The sequence below is a fragment of the Aphis gossypii genome, chromosome 1, assembly GCF_020184175.1.
Source record: "Aphis gossypii isolate Hap1 chromosome 1, ASM2018417v2, whole genome shotgun sequence".
Taxonomy (NCBI): domain Eukaryota; kingdom Metazoa; phylum Arthropoda; class Insecta; order Hemiptera; family Aphididae; genus Aphis; species Aphis gossypii.
Window position 1 is genome coordinate 42751904 of NC_065530.1, and position 24572 is coordinate 42776475.

At 24.8% G+C, this 24572-nt stretch overlaps 1 protein-coding gene across 2 annotated transcripts in view; it reads right to left on the bottom strand.

The window, feature by feature from the left end:
• Nucleotides 1-19938, bottom strand: part of LOC114124245 (calcium release-activated calcium channel protein 1-like) — a 54365-nt gene extending 34427 nt beyond the window's left edge. Inside the window, exon 1 of one of the 2 annotated variants that reach the window (XM_027987434.2) lies at nucleotides 19613-19938. The gene's annotated coding sequence lies outside the window, so the exon portion shown is untranslated. Of the gene's footprint in view, nucleotides 1-10371; nucleotides 10780-19612 lie in introns of those variants that run through there. The other variant, XM_027987433.2, reaches the window with a different exon arrangement.
• Between the last annotated feature and the right edge of the window lie 4634 nt (nucleotides 19939-24572).

The following is a 24572-nucleotide window of genomic DNA, read 5'->3' on the forward strand; positions in this document are numbered from 1 at the left end:
ATTGTTTATTATACTATATCATAATAATATCCTTTCTCGTTTACAAAAATAAATTTAGAACCAGTTAATTCATTTAATTCTTTACTCTACATAGATAACGACACGTAATCATTTATGATTGGCCTTAGTTTTTGTTGAAAGAAGCACAGACTATTAAAACTAATTTACGACAAGTATACAAACTAATTATATTATAAAATTAACTTGAAAGAAGTACATTTTAAAATTTGTGAAGATTGTATTAATTGCTAATCTTAACAACCAAACCAATACCTATTTAAAATAAATTTTCTGTTACACGATTATAAGAGCACACTCTAATATTGTAGTCTAATTCCACCTATGATACACCCATAATACATAATATATTATTACAATAACCACGATTTGGTGTAATTCAGTCTCAAATCTCAAACTTTGCTACGCACATCAATTTCACATTTATTTCAACCTTTACAATATAATAATTAATATAATGCTGTTATTGAATAGGTATAATATAAGGTATGCAAAACTGCATGTGAATTAATATAATATTTCACTTCGACTAGTGATGGTCAGTCGCGCCTCCAACGCAAACGTACATTCATATTTAATACAGAGTGATTCAACATGTATGCTAAGTGCTAACCCTCTTTTTATTTTTCAATAATTTAATTACCAGTTAAAAATCTATTTTTAGGAAACTTTTATATTATTAATTAGGTATATTTACATTAAAAAAGTAATTATTCACTAAATAATTTATAGTAAAAGAGGGTTTATTATTTTTAAACTAGAAGTTTATATAGAATAACAGTACTTTTTGAAATAATACAAAACATCGATAAGTGGGAAAATATATTTTTAACTTAAAGTATACTAATTCATTATTAAATTATAAAATAAGGGTAAGCATGCTTGGTTAATCACCCTGTATTTATACACACACACACACACACACACACACATACATACACATTACTATAATATAATATGTACGACCGAACATATAAATATCGCGTAATGGAACTTACGAAAGAATCCGGTTTTTGGCATGCACGCCAAGTAGAGAGCTCGCGCAAGTAGTCTTGAACGACTTATGGGTGGCAAAGCGGCCTTCGACAATTCGATTATACATACACTCATACACACATACACACACGCATAATATATATTTATTATAAATACAGAGAGAGTGCATGCACCCGGGTAAGCTTGTATGCGAGTGCGTGAAGAAGACATGGAATAAAAGAGAGATAGACAGACAGACAGACAAACAAGCAGAGTGAAAGAGAGAGAGAGAAAAAAATGTCTATAAATAAAGAAAACAGAGTTCTCAATATGTTATTTGTCGACGGATCCTGGCGAACATTGAACCTGTCATAAATAACATATACAGGTAATGTAATATACTATATACATAGTATAGCGTTTGTGTTTTGTTAAGACACACGACTATAATATGTCTGGAGATGCATATAGAGACAATACAGTAACGATGCATATGTTATTAATTGTTGTTATTTAATTATATAGGTAAATGCCTATTAAATGTACGTGTACCTATATACTTAAAGTTTGAACGGTATTTATCTATCGTGTGGGGTTTTCCTGTATCAAGCCCACTAAGCTCCAACTAATTGATAGAGAATGATTAGGTGACAACTATATAGTTGCGTCCCACAGTAAAAATTTCTTCCAAATTATGGCCCAGGTTTTTTTTAGCGTGCATACACATTTCGGCCCAAATTGTAATAATTAAAAATTTTTTTAATATAAAATTATGGTATAATCTTAACTTATTTCACTCCATATAATTTTTATTTCATTAGCCATTGGAATAAAAGTAAAACGCTAACAAAATTAAAATCGAAATCCATAAAAGGTGAAACGTCCTTAGCAGTAGAAAAGCGATGACTATAAGGTGTTTTGGGTATTTTAGGTATCCACGTTGCACTGTCATTATTAAACAATCAACAAGTTATCTGCTAAAATAAAAAATTATCTCCATATAACGTTATAAACCTATATTATAACTGCTGACTATCGATATTATCGAACAGGAAACGATAACAATATTAGGATGTGGGCAAAAATTAATCGAGCCGTAACTCGAATAAAACGAAAAAAATCTCGGGCAGCAAATTCGTATTAGACCTTTTTTCCTACATATCTTTGGGATCCAACTAGTATACAGCCGAATAATTCGGCCATGAATTTTTATATAATGTTGTCGTTTTGTATTTTGTTTTCTTTTATTGTTATATTTTATTTATATACATATTATAATATTTAAAAGTAAAAAGTACTGAAAATCATGAGAACTATATAGTGTCGAGTTTATTTATTATAATATTAAATGAATAGGAAATAATAGGAAATTGCTATAGTATGATTAAAATATATTTTTTGATAAATTGAATATCTATTAAATATAAAATGTATAAATATTGACAATTATAATGATAATAATTGATTAAGCTGTCGTCATATAAAAAAAGATGATTTTTTAATACTTGTCAAAAAATATAAACAATAAGCTTATAAAATGTCCTGCAAAATCTGCTATTATTTAAAAATTACAATGATTACATATCTAATCATAAGGAAATAAATCATAAGCTCAAGTCAGAATATCAAATACAATCAACCAAAACGAAGACGTTGTATTTAAAATCTAGCAGAACCATAGGTAATATGGAAAATTTAATTTATATATAATACATTATATTACCTATATAATAATTAAATTGTCCAATATTTTTAATGTATCTAATAAATCTATAAGTGGTCATTAAATCTAAATCCAGCAAAGTTAACAACAAACAAATTACCTGTGCTAGTTACCACATCTTAATATTCATTTATATTGAGTAAATTATGGTAGGTACTATTACTATTACTATTACTATAGCCATGTATAGATTTGTACTTAACCAATTCAGAATTCTGTACAGCATTAATTAAACGTTAAAATATGCACTTATATGGGATATTCTTTAAAAATGCATTGTAATTATTTACAGTAGGTACATATCACATAACATGCATTAAAAATAAAGAAATAAAAATATTAATAGTCTAAGATACCACATTTTAAAAATATTTGTAAAAATACAAATTAAACATCATACTAAGAAATTTGTATTATTTGGATACGAAAAACTTTCATTTTTCCTAGAAACTAATTGCAACAAGACGTTATAAAAATAGAATTTAAAAAAAGTTTTCAAAAAATTTCACAACATGAACCCCGATTTTTATACTAAAACTTAGTCCAGCTAGCAATACTTATAATTATTTAAATATAATTTGAAGTAAAAAATTTTCAAAATATACAAGCAATATTAAACATACTCAATAAACATTAAACTGTACCTATTCTTATATTAATCTGTTATTACTTCACCCAAAATGTATATGATTATTGATTAATATATTAGGTATAAGTCCTTAACCCTTCATTAATAATATATTAATATATATAATATATATATATATCTATCTAAAAATAAAATTATCGGTACAATACGAGAAATGCACTAATACTAATCATGAATGTATATTTATATTATATATATATATATAGTTATTGGTTTAAATAAATCATAAATATTTTTTTTTAAATATGGACATGATTATGTCCAAAGATTTAAAATTATAAGTGTTACACAATTTTAGATATATTTTAAAACAAATAAAGGCATAAAGCATTAATTAAGATGATGTATACAAAAAATAAAATAAAATATATCGTTTTTATTGAAATAGGTACTCAAAAATAATAATACTTACGAGTTACAACTCAACAAATGAATTATAATCCAATATCCATTGACAAAATGTGTTTAATAATGGTTTTGTGAGTAACATAAATAAATAATTTAATAACAGTTAATAAGTCAACCTTTTTTTTTTTTTTGTAATAAACGAAAACGTTTTAACAATAATTTATTCTTTTTAATAAATTCATATTTTTTATTCCAAGAATGTTTAAAAAAAAAACATCGAGGAACCAGTAACTGAGTAGCGGTAGCCAAAATATGTTTTATTGATAGCAACAGTTGGCAACTGACAGAACGCGGTAAACTGGATCGTCAAAATATCTCAATTAGATTATGTAATTAATTCATTATAAAGATTTGACAAAAATATATTTTCTGGGCCTCATTTATTTATTACCTATTTTAATCTTACGGACTTCAATAGAAATTATTTGCTAACCCCGGGTTTATTGTGCGTATAATATAAATATACGTTCAATGATAATTTTATAATTACATTACGTTTCAACTTGGTAAAATATCAGTAAACAAGTGCCAGTAGTGTAGTAAAACGGATGCAATTAAATTAAAAGCTAATAATAATCCGAACAAAGTATTAAATTAAGCTACCATTCAAGCTTAAGTTGAAATTAGAACACTTTAAGCCGTCAAACAATGTAAGTTGTATAAATGTATAAATGTGTATTATGTATTTATTTAATATAATTACTAAACATACTATTATGTATATAATATTATATAAATAATGAATCTATAAATGAATCTATTGCTGAATTTTTACTAAATATTATTGTCACGAAAAATACATTAGTATAATAGTTAATTACCTAATATTATTGTTATATCTTGCTTAGTTGTTTATAATTATGATCTTAAAGCACAAGAATGTAATAAGTAAGTAAATAATAAAATAAATGTTATTTTGTCGTTGCATTAAAACCATAAAAATAACCACAACGTTAATTTAAATTACTTATAATAAACAAAACCACCATTTTCATTTATGTATTTATAAAAGGTTTCTCATTAGCAAGTATACCGCAGTAGGGACAAAAGTATTATACTAAGTATAATATTGAATATTTTCGTATTCATACAATGAATTTTATTAGATAATAAAAGTAACAACAGTAAACATTTATTAAAAATAAAACATTAAATTAAAGTTGTTTATTTATTTGATTAATGATTAATGACTACATCGTGAAAACAACTTCAATATAATTAATATTAGTATAATTATTGTGCGCATTCACTTAGATAAATTATGTAACTACTAACAAGAAAAAAATTGAAAAACTTAAGTTTCTAAAAATATTATAGATACTAAGGTTTTAAGAAAAAAAAATGACCTATGTACTCAAAATAATAGAGAATAATATTATCTAGTTATGCATAACCCTTTATAATAATATACCTACTTATTATTTTATAGAAAATATTATTTCAATTACAAATAAAGTCTTGCATATTTAAACATAGTTTTATTATTCATTGTCAAATTAAAAAAATAATTACAAAATACCTATATCTATCTTTTCCTATATACCTACACTGTGTTATATTAGATTTAATTGAATTCCAGATTTAATCAAGAAACCAAATTACAGTTGGTTGGCGTATAAATAATACATTAATCAATAATGTAAATTAATCACCTATATTAATGACTTACTATCGCCCTATCGGCTGTTAAACACTTTACCTACGGTTATATACAATTAAATACTCTATAGTTTTAAATTATATTACGTATATTATGTATATCCCTAACCTATATGAAATTGAAAATTATTTTTAAACTTATTTGTATCATAAATATTTAAGTTTCCCGTAAATATAGCATAAACTATTAGATATATGATTGTTGAAAAAATAAATATTTAGATAACTAACTAAGCAATATAAAGTACCTATCACACAACGTTCAGCATAAAATTTGACGAAATTTTAAAATTGATATCACCTGTAGAATTATGTTATTCGTATATTATGTATAGGTACATACAATCCAAATAAATTGTTAATCATATTATATTAAATCCAGAATTATTATAAATTATTATAAATATTAATATTTTGAAAAATACCAACGTTTTTGAAAATATTTCTCTTAATTAATTTTAAGCCTGCACTAAAAAATAATAACATGCATTTTTAATTTCATATTCTGAAGCAGATATTTAAAAAAAATTTAATTTTTAACTAATAAAAGTTACATTGCAAGTATTGTCTAAATATTAATAGTTTTTGAAATAAAAAATACTACGTAAAATAAATCATTCGGTATTATGAAATATGAAATACAGCATTTAATATTAGTATTATATAAATTATAATACGGTATATAATATATTGTACTGTAGATTAAACGAATAGTATAAGATTTACTAATAAATGATTTAAATTTAATATAATTAAAGTATAATATGCGCATTGTTGTCGTATACAGTATGTCCCATAAGCCCCGTATCACCCTTATATCTCCACGGGAACTCAATATATTTAAACGCAATTTTTTTTACAAAAAAATGTGAAATAATTGATTTTTTCATTACAATTATTCAAAAACATAACTTAATCTAACTTGGTCAATTTTAATTTTTTTTTTTTTGAACTGTTTTAAAAAATATGTTCAACAAAATGGTTTTCTTAAAAATTGAAAATTCTTAAATGCATAAAAAATTTTTTTTTGAATTTTTGAATTTTGTAAAAAAAAAAAAATTGAATTTCATGCCATTCAATCAGAATTTCCATACTTAGTATTGTAAAAAAAAACGCGTTTAAATATATTGATTTTCCATGGAGATATTAACTATACGGGACTTATGGGACATACTGTATACCGGTTTAAGTCATCTCCAAATCATAAACAGTGCGGTGGATAGACATAATGTATTATATTATAATTTAAATTATATCTTTATTTATATATTATTTAAGTACCACACGTCGTATGCTGGCGTTCACTAAAAAACCGTTTAAAATTATTAAATTATCACATAATATTATTAAATGTACGGTAAGTTCAGGTTAGGATTTTGATTTACTTAATGTATTGTTTCCCTACGCAGTGATCGTTTCATTACATAACGTTTTATGTTTATGTCTCGTTTATTTTCAAATGAAATAAGAAGTTTTTATTTTACATTTTTAAATTTATAGTCATTTTTCATTTCTAGAAAATTAAAAAAAATGGTTTATTGGTCGTTTAACATCATAAAAACGTTGTATTTAATATTATTTATTACTGAATGATAGTATTTATTATAAATGTATCCATATGACGTAAAAATTGATTTAACGAGTGGTAAATAGTAATGCATATTTAGAATCACTATATATATAATTTTCCTTTCATCAATAATGGAATATAGAAACTGAAATCAATTTCAATGCATGTCATCGCTATATTTTCTCAGGTTTGAGATAGTTCATTTTTGGTATTTTCTGCAGAATTGTTTTCAAATTTAATTTTAAAACATTTTTTTCATGTTTTAAATAAAAACAATTTTTAAGGTGTAAAAATATTTTGAGGATTACATTCTCAGCTCTAAATATTATACTACTTTATTTTACAACTGCTTTTTAACAGTGCGCGTAGTTTGAAAATCAATACATATTATAATAATTGGACTGCGTGTATTTTATCAGCTACTAGACACTATAATATTATAAACTATAGGTACCGTAATATGTAGGTTAGGTTAGCTATGTGGTTATAATACTATAGACATGCGTAAAATAAAATACTAGTCGTTTTAAAATTACTTTAAACAGCGGTAGCAATATAATATAATGATTATAATACCCAAGTATTATAAGTAAACATTTGCTGCACAAAGTGAATGGTTTTACAAGTTGAACTTGACGTGGAAATGGATAAATCTATGAGTGGAGCTTTCTCGCAAAAATAAGATGAAATCCCGTACATAATATGTAACAATATATAACCATTTCTACAAAGTTTCCCTCTCAAAATCAACTAATTTTGTTATGCCTATGATTATTATCCGACAATTAATATAGTATCTCTCATCATAATTTCGACATTTATTCTATTCATTTCAATCACAGTCGTATGTTATTTACAAGGTGTTTGTTTTTTTGTCCTATCATAAGTTAGTATAGATTCAAAACTATATTTTTTTTTCACTTATATTTACTTAACACAATTTTTGAAACTAACCATCTAAGAATAAAGTTATAAATTTATAACATCATTAAACTTTGTAATAAACTTTAAATAATTAAAATAATTGAGATGCAAAAAAATATTTTTAAGCGGGAGTTTCTCTATTATTACTGAATTCGTATGATTGGAAATATAAGTGAGGATAATATTATATCTTTACTAAAAAAAAAGACAATTTTCGTTTTTTCCCAAGTATTTTATAATAATAAATAGCTATTAGTATCCTAATATCAATAAATTATGACTTTTTTCTATCATAAATTCATTGTGCAACCTGTCTCTATCTTAAACCACACTCTCCAGTCTTCAACTCCTAGACTTTTTAGATCTCTTACCACGGCAATAAATTTCTCCCTGGATCTTAGATTAGAATTAGGTCTTGGTCTTCTTCCTTCTGGTTCCCATTTCAATACTATTTTAACTGATTAATTCTCTTTTCTTCTTATTACATGACTTAATCATTTTATCCTTTGGCTTTGGCCCCTAACAAAGTTTGTTACACGTGCTAATTTCATCATACTGTACAGCTCTTTTTTTTATATACCTATTATATACCAGTTTCCCATTATTTTATTGATGATAGTTACACATTTTTCATTCATACTTTGTTTTAAACGTTATTAAGTTTCCCTATCTTCTTGATTGTCGTCCAGACTTCGCAAACATATATGAGAGGTGGAAGTTTATCTAATAATAGCCACATACAATCTATTCTTGTTTTTCTATACCTACCTATATAGTTTGAAATCTTAATAACTTTATCAGTTAATAAAATTCATTTTGTACTTAAATATTCAAATACTTATTTCCTTCGACTTTATGTTGTTCCAAAATATCTTATATCTCTTGGTGAGTTCCATTATCTTTGTTTTCTCAGTACTCATTTTTAAACCTATTTTCTTTTAACACTTTTGCCACGTTAGATGTATGTTTTAAATGATTCTTCTTTTATAAGTCAACATCGTTAGAGAACCCGAAAAGCCGTATCTTATTCTGATTAATTAATAAACCACTTTCATTATCCTATAGTATCCTTACTACCGTCTCCAGGAAAATATTGAAAACTACTAGAGGTCTAAAGACCTTGACGGTAATTTTTGCATTCTCACACTATATTTCGTGTTTTCTACACACTATTTAGTTAAAACAATTATTTTTTCGATAAAACAAACTTACACATTATATTACAAAGACACACTCTATGGACACTATCATAGGTTTTTTAAAATCTATAAATTTTTGTCATATATTCTGCCAGTATTCATACCACTTTTCAATTATTATTTGATCTATTATGGCCTATGGGTAGGCAGTTTTTACAGTTGAGTGATATTTCTGAAAGCCGCATTAGTAGTTACTCTACTTCTACTCATCTTAGCATTTAGCAATCCTCAACGTATGGGACGGTAAAATTTAATATAATACTTAAAAGAACACGTTGTAGAAATAGTTCAAAAACAATATTGTTTAGAAATTAATAATATTATGTAAAATAATATATTATAATAAGAAAATGTAAGTAAAAATTATTTTATTCTTATACAAATGTCTATAATTTACACAAACACATAAACATATAAATAGCTGTAAGTACCGAATAAAAAATAAATTTGATTTAGATGTATTATTATTTATTAGCTTTATTACTTTTTTTACCTTTATTGCATTAAGTAAAATATAATTAATAACTGTTGCTTACAATTTTAAAATACCAATTATCTTTATTATATAAAATTGGTTAATTATTGGTCAACATTTTAATATTGGATAATCTATGTATACATAGTACATTAGTACATACACATAATGAGTATATTTACCATGAAATCCGGAAAGTGCCTTCTCCTATACATTTTTCTGTGTTTTTGTGATTAATAATCGACCCACCATGTGTGCTCCGAAAGACGTTCTCTACGCGGTTTGACCGTGAATAATATATAGAGTACCTATATATAATGTATAGAGGTATAACACATTCGATGTTGAAAGTTATATGTAATTGGCAGGTATATTATAATATGTATACTCGTGTATATTATACATATTATTTATGTGTGTGTTTGTATCTATGCGTGTGTGCATGTGTGTGTCTGGGCGTTACTGTAGAGCAGGTATTAAATTCAAATCATAAGCTGAAATTATGATACGTTGTAAATATCCATTATTTATTATATAATATTACACGTTTGTTCGGTATTAAGAGTTCAAAATAATATAATGCTTTAAATAATTTAGGCACTTCCATTAGTCTTGTGATTTTTTTGGCAGAAAAGAGGAGTCATTAAAATTTCCTGAATAATAATTTTAAATAAATAGCAACCTTACGGTTATATATAATATGCAAGTCTCATCAGTCGTCGTCAACTCTCTTAGACATTTTAACATACATAAAACTGCAAAAAAACTCACTTATTATTCGGCGTCTGCTGCAGGCTTTAAACCACGGTGTTTGATGATAGACACTTTCATGTGTGTATTGTGATATTACCAAGCAGAATCAAAGTTGTGAAATTGATCATATTATGAAACATTACTTCGTATAATAATTGATCCGCCGTGTTTCCGTCACGACGAAATCAATACAAATTCGCACACGACTACACTACAATAAAAGTTAATAGTATTATCGTCCGCAAAAGTACGTCAGCACTCGTATACAATATTGGTCGTGTACAATATATTATTATCTGTTACGCGCACGAGTATTGCAGCACAGCAGCTGGCAGACTTCAATTTTAATATGGATCTATGCGACGTGCGTCTGAGATTTCCGATACACTATCGATATATATTTTATTGTAAACGTGGGATGTAGGTGACGATGATGATGATGACGACGAGAAGCAAAATACAAGCATGACATTCGAGTGGGAAATTTTCGTTAAATGAAAACCAATTGGTGAATAATTTAAACGATCTTCATCTAAGTATTTATATATAGGTAGGTAGCAATAAATAATAATGATATTATATTATATAGGCGTCAAAACGGTCAGCACCTGCAGCAGGACCATGACCTCTTGTCACCGCCAATTGACTTTAATTCATGGGTCCGTCGTTAATAATACATTTTACACTAAATTTTATAACCCGAATAGATGTACAGTATACATAGACTCATGAAACGTCTGCAGCACCAGTTAAAATGATTGGCATTCATTATATAATACGTTTATTTTATTTTTTAATATTTTAACACAAGTCTACCTTAAAGAGAAATTATCTTTTTGCGTATGAGCTCGAAATCATATTTTGTTTGTGACCTAAGAAAAACAGAGTTTACAGAGCACATATTGAAAATTAAATGATGGTAATTATACTGGCAGCGGAAAAGATAATATAGGATAATTTATTCTCTTTATTTTCTTCAATAATTTAATTATTCAAAAGATGATTTTTTTAAATATTTATACTTGAAAACCATACTTCAAATTTTTGAGATTTTTACTACTTAAAGAGTTTCTTATGGAAATAAAATATTCACTTAGTTTTTTTTTTTATAGTAAATAAATGTGCAATGGAAATTTTTTTTTAATTTAATCTATCAAAATCAAAATTATAATAAGCAGTCTCTAATATATTAAACTTTGTGCACTATGAATATTAAGTATATGATAATAGGCTTGAAAGATAGGAACTATAAACTTTATAAGGACTATGGGAATTTGAAAATTTTAGTAATTAATATAAATATATCAATGTTTCAAATTTTGAATTATAGGTAAATAACAATTTTCAAAAAATTATCTACTATAAATAATTTGCTATAATAAAAAAATGAGTTTTAATTGAAAAAAACAGAATATGATCATGAAATATAAATAAAAATTCCAAAAAATAAAATTTGAATAAATTCATTATTAATGGAAAAAATGGAGGAGATCATGTTTGATTAACCACTCTGTATACATCAACATACATTATTGTTTAATGTTATTACCTATCGTAAATAATATTATACCTAATACAAACGTTTGTGATAAGTGATAACCAACCGATTATCGATTTTACTGAATAAATCGTTTTGTAAATTTCCTACCAATGATTAAATCATTACTTAAATATACACGATTTTTAAATTAATTTTTAAACAAGCTCATATATAATACAGTTATTTCTATAATAGTTTTTAAACATTAATTTATTTGTTAATTTTGAAAATGTTAATACTTTGATATGACGGAATTGTTTTTTTTTTTTTTTTTTAATGAACCTTGAACGGTTAAATAGTATGATAGATGAACTACTGCCAATAAAAAAAAAAACTATCCCCCGGCGATACTTGATCCGAGTAATTGTTCAACCCAAATCCAATAATTACACTTCACGATAACCAATGTGATTTAATCGTAATTATTTCATACAGACAAATTTAATTATAGTATTTATGAAAATATCTAAATCGTATTTAAAGTCATGTTTTACAAGCAGCCATAAAATTAAATCAAACTTATTATTTTTCACATCTTCAAATTAGAAACTTAATCAATTAAAAATGTGTCACAAATTTCAGCGATTCCAAATTAGATAAGTATTAATAAGATATTACTTATTGCGTCTTTATTTTTTTACTCGTTCATTATTTTTAATATTTTTAAATTACTATGTAATATATATAGGTACTTATATGGCTTAAAATAATATTTTTTGAATTATAATGTTGAAAGTAAAATATGTTATCAGGATACTATTTTAACAAATAATAAATTAGTTAACAAAATACATAAGTACCAAAAAAACATTTTATAATATTTTCCGGTAGGAGAATGGACAGTATGAAATTAATAATTTTTTTTTTCTACCTATTTGAATGAGTTTATTCGAGTATATTAAGTAGTCAGTTGTAACTAGGGTAGTGGCAATAAAAAGACGTTTAAAAGTGTCAAACTGCAATTATAGATGTTTGCTTATTATTATTATTATTATTATCTGATATCATACATACATAATAAAAATAACTAAATATTATCATTATCATTATATTATTATTTTAAAAAATAAATAAATTCTGTACATAAAATTCACAATAAGCTTATATAATAAGATTAGATATAGTTGTATAGGTTGATTAAGAAGCCATTTATTAACAACACTTAACTTGATTGTTATTTTTATATAATATACATATTTTTTAAATTTAATTTGTTAAAATATTGAACATTATTATATTTATAACAGTTCTAAATACCATTTTATTTTTGACCTGCACCGAAAATTTTCCGATAGTTTTAAGATGAAAATATCCTTTGGTCTAAAATGATCCCCAACTCTCCCCGAGAATTTTAACTTTAGAGTCGCTTATCGCTTATGAAAGTATTCATATAATATTATTATAAACATAACAAAATATATGTGATGTTTGATAGTAGTGTAGTCAGTATAATGTATACGTCATATATATGAACTATATATAGTTTATAGTTTATACTATTATACCTACAATACTACAATATATTAGTATATAATAGTACATTAATACATTGTTTGCGAAATTCTATACTTTTTTCATAGTTCCGTCAACCATTTACAATGATTTTGTATCGTACCTATTGGTATATTAAAGTAACCAAAATATGTTATATACCTGCATTATGTTCCTAGAAAATGTGATGATTTTGGATCAACACTCAATACATAGAATACAAAATAATCTCTCCTAAAAATACATTGATGGGTGCGTATTTTTGGTTTGAATTTATTGATAGATGTCAATGTCAAAAATATAATTATTATACAGGGTATTTCTGAAATGAATGAGGTCACTAGTATAAGCGTACTCACTGTGATGACCCAATGAAGATTTTTTTGAAAAAATGTTCTATCTTCAATATCTGGGTTTCTTCATTTTATTTTAGAATATTATCTTAAATGTAAAAATAAACTTTTAAGTTGTATTTTTTGTAAAATTATCATACGAATCGAGACGTCACATCGTTTTTGAATAAAATTTGTCGCGCGTTTTTGACTTAAAAAAAAAATGGTGCGACACATCGATTTATATGAGAAAATTGCAAGATTAACGGTCGTAATAGTTATTTGTTATTATTTAACATGTATGATTATTGATTAAGTAACACATTGTGTTACATTCGTATGAGAATTTTGCAAAAACTACAACTAGAACATTTATTTTTAGTTTTTACATTTACGATACTATTCTAAAAACAACTTGAAAAAACCCAGATTTTTAAGTTAAAAAAATGTTTATTGGGTCATCACAGTGTGTATGCATATAGGTACTAGTGATCTCATTCATTTCAGAAACATCCTGTATATCCTATTGTGTTTAGTAAAAATAAAAGTATAATGTTTGCAATTATATTCAAACTCATAATATCAACAAAGTAAGTTCGACTACCAAAATTATATTTAACTTTTTTATAAGCTAGATATTCAATAGAAAGTTCGGTTTAAGGTTTTTATACTTTTTACATAGGTAATTTTATTTTAAAAAACGACTTCAATATAAAACTTTTTAAGATTTATTATGTCATTAATGAAGTTCTTACTGTCTATACATATAGTAGAAGTCGCTTATTATGTATATTTTTGGACTAAGATTAAATGTGTCAATTAACCAATAATGTTTCTAATAAGCGAATGGTTTTATATCTACTATAAAAAGAAAAAAAAATTAATTATTTTATTTATTATGTAAAATACGTATCTAATCTATCGATGACTGTATTTTTTGCTTTGAGTAACTTATTAATAAATGAGTGTTTAAATGTTTTTATATATCTATTAAAATCAGTGAAAATTAAAAATTGAAAACGTTTATATTATATAATAATAACTAAAAAAACAGACAAAATATTTTGAAAATTTTATCATGCATAAAACAATCCTATAAATATTAAGTGAAATTTTCAAATAAATTTTTCAATCAAAAAAAAAAAATGATTTCAAAAATCGTTTAAGGAATAATGGTTACCTATATTTTACAAGTAAATATGCAATATCGTAAGATTTTAATTTTAAAAAACTACAAATTATTTGAGAGATTTTATTTATAGAAAATGTAAAAAACAACATGAAAATAAGTAGTGAAAATTCCAAGTATCTACGATTATTTATTATCAATAGTTACACCAAAAAACAAAATCTTTTTTGTCAAAAACGAAGTTTACATACAAATCCCAATAAGACCATACAAATAATATATTAAAATTATAATTATATTTTTTGATCCGCTATAAATCTAAAATTTGCAGTAATTCACAAAATAATAGATTTTTTTTTTTTTTGTTATGGGTACAATATTAAATCAAAAATAAATAACCACATTTACCTACCTAAAATTTTCCCTAGTATTAATATAAACATTTTTTAGCACATAATATTTTGTCACTTTATTTACTTTTAGATTTAATAATTTAATACAAGGTTCTCTATATATTATACATTTGTATTATAATATATCAAAAAATATAAAAAATAAAGCGTCACAATATATAATACTCTAAAATTCATATTATTTTTACAATACTTCAGGCTTAAAAATTAATCAAAAAATTCCTTAAAACTTGTTCTTACAAAAACTATTAAAAAGAAAGGTTTGTATAAATCTATATTCATTTTTCATATGAGCGTTTAAATTTTAAGTGTCAAAATCGCGAATAATTGTGTACGTATAAACTGACAGATCGTCTCTGCTTAGAATCGTTTTTCATCATATTTCTACAGTGATTTATCATTGAATTTTAAACAAACAAATTTAGTATAGTCACCATATTATTTGAGACGAAATATTGAACACCTATAACAATATAAAAGCGACTTCCCTGGATTTTTAATTTAATACTCCAAAACGGAATATATTTCCTAAAACTTTTATGTAAAATAAAATTGAATTTCAAATGAATTTTCAATTAATTGTGACTAGCGATAAAATTGATATAATGATATGCATGTGCATATTGGTCTTTTTTTTTGTAGTTCCTTTTTACAAAATGAATGATTAGTAATGTCTACATAATATGTTGATACAAATGATCTATTTTTTATTTTGCATATTTTAAAAATACCTCATAATATTATATTATTGCATAATTTATTTATAAACACGAAAATTGTATGTTTTGTGATTTATTTAAACGGTAGCAATATAAAAATGCCACGTTGTATCATCTATATCTATATATATAACTATATAAGTAATTTTATTTTCATGGATAATTTTGTTTGACGAAAAATGTAAAAATTGTATACCATATTATAAACTATAAGTGTTTAAAATTTATATTGGCGGGTAGTGTACCAATGTTTTACAGATTCTACTGTCTGTGACTTCATTTCACTCCAATGAATATTAAAATAGATATACCTACCTACTTATAAGTTGTAATTAATTAACTACTATTATTAGTCAGAAGTTTGATTTAAGTATATAAAAAAAAAAAATCACAGGAATATATCTCGCTTTGTTATAGGAAATTAAAAATGTTTAAATCGTTCAAAAAAAAAAAAAATAACAATAAAAAATAGTATAATAAACACTTTTTTTATGTCGTTATTATTTCGTATGATGTAAAAGAATATTTTCAAAAACTTTAATGTTTATTGAGATAATGGAGACTTAAAAGAATCACACTGTATACGAAAATTAGAATAAATAAAGAAAGTTTTTTAAGTGTGAATACACCCGAAAACATATAACTATAATACTATTTACAATTTATACAGATGCTTCCATTCAATTTAAAGCACAACAGCACCTACAGCAATAAATTTGCTAAGTATATGTATTAAGGATTTTCGAACAACACAATGTAATATAGGTAGGTATTTATATATCATATCGAGTCACTATAAAATTGTTTAACGGCACTATTATGATATAATGTATTTGAAAGTATGCGTTATTATTTATTATTGTCGGACAACTGGGGTTTTTACGTTTTATCCATTCTCTGCAATGGAGAGTAGATTAACGCCGCCGCCGTTAGATCCGCTATATTTCGAGACGGATACCATTACTATGGCCGCAGGGTTCCTCTGGCTTGAAGGAGGAAACGTATGAATGAGTGGTAAATATTTTAATCATTATAAAAGCTCTTGCGGCGAGTGCGCGTAAAAGCTCTGCGTATATATATAACAATTCTTTTATGGTGAATAGTCGTAAACACACGTTAATATATAGGTTACATGGGGGGGGGGGGGTATCGAAAAACTCCAAAAAATATTTTACTTTTGAATAATACATTTAAAATACATGTTGTCATTTATGAAATTAAAAATGATAAGTGATAACGATGAAAAAAATAGTAATATACTAATATATATAATATATATATTATATATATTTTGGAAAATATTATTTTACTGTTTTATCATGTAAAGAAAACATTTTAAAAGACGATATTATAAAGTTTTTAAATTAACCAATGTCTCACGTTAAATGGATCACTTGGTATAGTATATATATAATAATTTGGTACGGTTGGTATGAAACTGTACGAAAGTCTAAAGCTAAAACATACAACATTTTGGGACTTTGGGTATGGACCAGGACTGTAAATAGTTATGTTTAATAAAGAAATGGGGTCACCAACAAAACATTAATATTAGTTAGTCAATTACTTTATAAAAAATAAGTAATTACAATATATATATATAACAAAATAAATAATTCTAGTGGTAAAATAATAAATAAGCTAAAAAATAAAATATATATAATATCATAAGTTAATATTTATCCTTTGATAATAACAAATATTAACTCAGCAAAACAAAAAAAGACTACCCCCTTTTATACCATTTCCAATAGTCATGTACACGGGGGTAATGGGTATAGGTAGTTATTGACTATAATCTACTAGCCTTTGTATTTAATACATATCTCAATATTATAGACGATAAACAATTTAACATTTTAATTGGAAAAAAAATACATATCCCGAGATAAATGTTAACTATAGTATATTATAAAAAATGTAAGTGATCCACAACCAAATCTATATCACTTATGATTTTATAATTTTGGGGAATAAGTTATTCTTTATCTAAGGATATGTATATAAAAACCAATTTATTAAATTTTGCAGTTTAAATGAGGGCTTGCATAGGGATTTGGTGACTCACAAAAAAACGAATATTTTTTCATTTTTATAAAGGTGCTATTGATTAGGTACATAAAATAAAATAGTTATTATAATTGTATATAGTTTTAACTCTGTATTTTATATTTGGTCAAAAGCACTCAAATAAATGTGTTAAAAATATGTGTATAGATTTTAACAGAGTTTAAAACAAAGTAATTCTACTGGCATTATTTAATTTAACACTGATAATCATCTAGTACATAATAATAATTTACACCATTATTGTATACTGTATTTTAATAGTACCTAATTGTTATCTATCTTGGTAATTTATTACAAGATAATATTATATATTATGTCTTATGTGATATTTATATCGTAAAATATATTATTTATTATTATATTATTTAAATTTATATTATATTACACGTGGTCTTCGATTATCAACTTATTTTACATAAATAATAATAATAAATATAATATAATATAGCGGCTTTAATAATTATTTATTTAATTGTGTACCTTTTTGTTTTTTTAAGATAGAATCTAGTAAAGATTATTCAAGCTGACTTTTTACTTACAAGAGATTACAAAATATCCTCGATAAAATTGTATCTTGATACAGAAATAATCGAGTATATAATATTGCGATACATGTTTTGTCTTTGTACCAAGTATTTTGTAAAAAAATTCCAATAAAAGTTACATTATACATTCAAAACATTAAAATAATAATTTTTTTTATTAAGTCTAACAACTTTTATTAGTAAGATTTCCGATTTAGGAATAAAAATATATCATTTTTATAAATTTTTAATCTTTCTTATAATAAATTGTTAAATTATTGATGCCGGCCTACACAATTAATATTTTACTCAGCGAATATTCGTCAATCGTCGTGCTTTTCGAGTCTTCTACACACGCACATCGAACAGAAATTTAATGCAGGTATATTAGATGTCTGTACATATTATATTGACGTATTATAGACGTATAATAAATTAATAACCCTGACTGTCCTGACTATTATTATCAACATCAAATATTAATAACATACCTCAATAATTTTGATTAAAATAATTTAATACCTATATAGTACATTGTTATTAATTGATTTATGAATCATTATTTATTATTATATTTATTTAGTTATTGACTGTAAATAAATTACTAGTCTATATTTGTCAATTTAAAAATATAAACATATCTATATATGTACATATACAAATATAAATTTTAAAAAATTCCGTTACCTACTTATTTTATTTTTATATACCTATCTATAGAGTATCTATAGAGTATCTAAATATTAAAAAATGTAAATACCCGATACACGATACTGATTTTCAAATTTCCTGTAGGTACATCTCTGTAGGGAAAGAAAAACGTAACTGGGATAAAGTTTAGCGTGTGTACACTTTACATATACACATATACATATTATACGTAAATAAATAAATAAATACGTGGCTATATAATAGGTATAGGTATAGGTATACTCTTTGCGCCATGCAATGTCCGCGTGCGCTTATGCCCTTTCCTTAAACATTCCACTGGGTAAAATACATAATAAATTTGTACGAAATACATCATAGATTTGTACTCACGTTTTTATTGTAGATATAGGTATATTATTTATTTTTTTTTTTTGTTTGTTTGTTTGTTGGTTTGTCGTAGTAACGATAAGTGCGTAAGTATACTTGAGCGGAATCGGAATGCCGGGCACCTACCTACCTCTACATAACAGTGGATACGACGGAAATATTTCTGAACAATTTAAACGCTCGATCGCTGCACTCGCACTGCACGCACACAAGTACAACATTATATATGTATACCGCGTATATTATATAAGTATACGTTTTGCCGCGCGAAAATCACGAGATTCGCAGCGTTGTTCACTGACTGGCGCCGTGGCCAACACTGGACCGGTTGTGGGAGCGCACCTGGCTAAAAACATAATATAGGTACCCATATTACTCTATGTTCATACTATTTATATACATACATATTAACACCATGTGTCTGTATCACGCCGCGACGAAGACACGACCATCGCACATTCACGCTTCGCAGGTGTAGGTAATATGCATGTGCAGAATACAATAGTAATAAAATAATAATAACATAATTATAAAATATTATGGCTTGCCTATTATTATTATTATTATTATATATTATGTCTTAGTACCGCGACACGCGTCTCGCGATAGTTGGTCAAAACCATTTTGATTTTTAGCGTACGAGCATATATGTTATACCTATTATATATGCTTAAATCTACGGAGAAGGGCATTTTAGCCACCCCCCCCCCTCCTCCTTCCCTATTAAGATAAATTCATTGGTTATTATAATACGTCGGCTATTGATTATTTACATTCATCCTTAAAATTGATTATTACAATTCTATCGTATTATTATTATTATTATTTCGTACTATCAACATTCCTTGTCGTTTTACGTTTATGTTACTTAGAACTTGTATGTTTTAAGACAGAATCATTATCTGAAGCATAAAGATAAGAATATCTTTAATAATATTTGTACAGAATGTATTTTAAATTAATTTCCAAAAAGAAACGATCTCTTTTTAGAAATAAAAATGTAGGTAGGTATTAATTTTGTCGTTTTGGTTGTTTAAAAATGTGATATAGTGTTATTTATTTTGTCGTAATGTCGTGATTGAGTGTATACTATAAGAACTACACGTGTAGTATGACAATACCTATATACGTTTTATCTGGACCTGGCTTGAGTAATAATCATAATGTATTAATAATATATAATTTAATGTTTAGTAAGATTTAAAAAAAAAACGATACAAATAAGCCGAGAGGAGGAGCCAATCGTGGGGTCGAATTCTGTTTGTCATACGTTTATCCGAACAACCCTAAATAAAAAAATTCAAATTGTATCATTTGCACACGAATCGTATGATACAACAAGTAAGGTATATATTATATAAATTATATAGGTACTATAACTATAGTACAGATGTTCCCAAATTTTTTATTGTACGACCCATTTTTGGGATTTTTTAAAATTTGGTGACCCACAATATCAATTCATGACTTTTTTTTAGTGAATAAGTTGCTTACAACAAAAAATATATACCTACTTATTTTTAATATAAAAATATAGTCGCGACCCAACTATAGTATAACTATAGTATATGAGGTATTAAATAAATATAATATATATAATATAAGTTAGTATCTTCTATTTCACCCGTTTTAAAATCGATTTATCTTTCTATTGTTTTCCGATTTGATTCTATTAAAATATATAATACAAATTAATTACAATATTTAATTTTATAATGTTCCAATTTATAACACAAAATACTAGAAACAGGTTCAACGACGCTTGTAAGCTAATACACAAATCCAATAATATCGACTATACCATCGTTAAAATTGGTATTCGCCCTTATGTGTGCTTACAAAATATGTTCAGAATTAAAAAACCAAATTACGTGTTCATAAATATTTTGATTTTATAAAATTTGTTTTAATTTTTTAAATATATTTAATATATATACACCATATTTCTACAATAATTGTAATTCTAATATAATCTGTAACCAATGTAATAACCATTTAAATAAACAAAAATGTATTACATTTTTTACTCACAATTAAATTCATTTCTCAGCCAATAGAAACCTATAGAGGTTAAGAAAATTAACTATAAACGCCCTTTGAGTCTCAAGAAAACTATTGATATAATAGGTACTTTTATTGAACCAATACATTTTTGAGTCCATAAAGGACAAATAAACATTCATTTTTATATTTATAAATTATGATATTATATATGAACGATACGTAATCCAAAATGTTAAATATGTTAAAAATTGTTGTAATGCATGATGGTTAGGTTGAAAAAGAAAAAAACTATAATAATAATTAATAATGCGTGTAAATTAAAGAAGTAAAAACGATATACCAATTAATGTAAATTTACATTTCAAACATCATTTTTATAGTAATATAATATAATACGTTTATAGATACACATGTATGGTAGTCAACAATTTAAGTTTTGTAACGATCGCCATGTTATATTATATAATATTGAAATGCTTAGTAAATCAGCCTGTATGGCATTACATATCTTATATTATATAAACAATAACTTCAAAATCGTATTATTTATCACTACCTTTATATACTTACAGACTACAATATGTATAAATAAAATGAAATGTCTTTGACGAGTTTGACGCATATTGTTAATTAATCATCGGGCAAATGTTTAAACGATAAAGGCAGCTTATACGATTAAATAACAAAAAGTGAATAATATTAAACGTATAAAATACAATTTATTTTTGTTCATTTTTTGGATAGATTAAATAAAAAGAAATACATTTTATTTTTATTGACTTTTTATAAATGACGTACACTGTGTCAACTTTTTCAAAATATTAAAATAAATATTTAAATATTTTATCTATACAATAAAATTCTTAAAAAAACATTTTGGTAACAAATATAAACGAATAATATTCACTTAATTATTATTTAGTTATTATTTTTATAAATTAAAAACACTAACAGTATAAATAAAAATTCTTATGGTTCTTACACAATCAAATTTTAATTTGTAAAATTTAACAATACAATACTTACAATAATTTATTTTTATGTAGCGTAATTAATTATGTAATAATTATGAAAACCAAATTTAAAATAGCTATAGGCCATGTTATACGAGTACCGAGTACGTATTATAACCAAGGAGTAATTACACAAGTCATAAAGTTTATATTATATAGATATTTAGGTAAATTACGTACCATTATATCTTATAAGATTATTAGGTACAACATAACTATAACACGTATATATATATATATATCATTATTAAACAGGAAAATTACTATATTTTTATGTAAAAATTAAAATATTGTCGTATTAAAACCTTTTATTTTACATTTTAGGTGTAAAATTTTATTTTCAATTAATATTAATGTTTTAACCGTTAAACGAATGCTATTAATTTTGTCTTAAACGAGCTTTTAAGTAAAGAAATAATAATAATGTATTAAAATAATACCACAACCATGAATCCCCCTCCCCCGAGAAATTAGTTTTCAGTTATGGCCTTATTTTATATGGCCTTGATGAAATACAACATTACAATATATTGTGTAGATATTAGACACAAATTAAAAAAATTTAAAAATGTAGAAAAATAGACCAGGAAGTAAATCATTATAAGATATTATACAAATCATCAATTATAATATACATAATATATTATCACATCATAGACATTCGACGTATTTTATAATATTATATCAATATCAACATTATTTATTTTTTTTTTTTACTACACATCTACCGTCTACCAATCTACCATCATTTTAAAATTATTACAATTACTTAAGTATCTGCACAATAGGATGTACGAAAGCCATAAGAGCACTTGGATATTGGTAAATAAAATACATATTGTACAATAAATATACATACTATTGTTGTCTATCACCGAAAAAAATGAAAACGTTTCCTGACGCCTTCAAAAAACGAATAAGACACAACTTCGCAAAATTCACAGACCCACAACTTTTTTGAATCACAAATTCACAACATTTCCACAAAATATGTAGGTAGGTACATGTTTATATTATGTACAATGTACCTACCTACTATACGAACAACTCTAAGCACATAAACATATAATAAAGCACAACCCGACATAAGTGAAATGGTAGCTATAAATTATCACATAATATCGCATGAAACTTAAAGCAACACACATTAATACTGTATACACTATACGGTGTGACTCACTATTTCACTAAGCTTGCTTACCTCTGTTTTTCCTTTAATAATAAACTTATTCAAATTCTGATCTTTAATATTTTTAAATATATTGCTAAGTACTAGGTAATATTTTGAAATTCAACTACCTACTTAAACTGTCTGAACTCCTCTGGCGTATACAAATTTCTGTTTTCCGAATGTAAACTCCCATTTTTTACTATTAATAATTACTTGGAGAATAATATTTATAAAAATATTATTATACCTAATAACGATTAGTTTGTCAGTTAATAAAATGTTAATGTCCCACCTCATATATGGACTAATTTCTATATGGCCTACGACATTTAAACTAAAAATATAGAATAAAATTAATAGGTAAAGAAATAAAATAATTTTTCTTTATTCTTAAATAACATGACTTTATTATTATTCGTTAATAATATTGTCAATCATTAATATAATGATTAAATATAAATTTAATTTAATAAAATAAAATTAATATAGACATTTTTGATTATTTTATTGTAACTCAAAAATAAATAATATGTTTATGTATATCAAAATATTTTATTACCTTTTATATACACAATATCACAATGGAATTTTCAACATATTTAAATTAATTTTATACTACATAGGTATTGCCTATTTTACCACAAACCTATTCATACCATTCTATGGCAAGTCATAGTATTGGCTCAAACTTAACAATAACATAATATTATAACAACTGCAATACATTCGGTAAAAATATTAATTCAACCTACCGCATAAAAAAAAATACATTAAT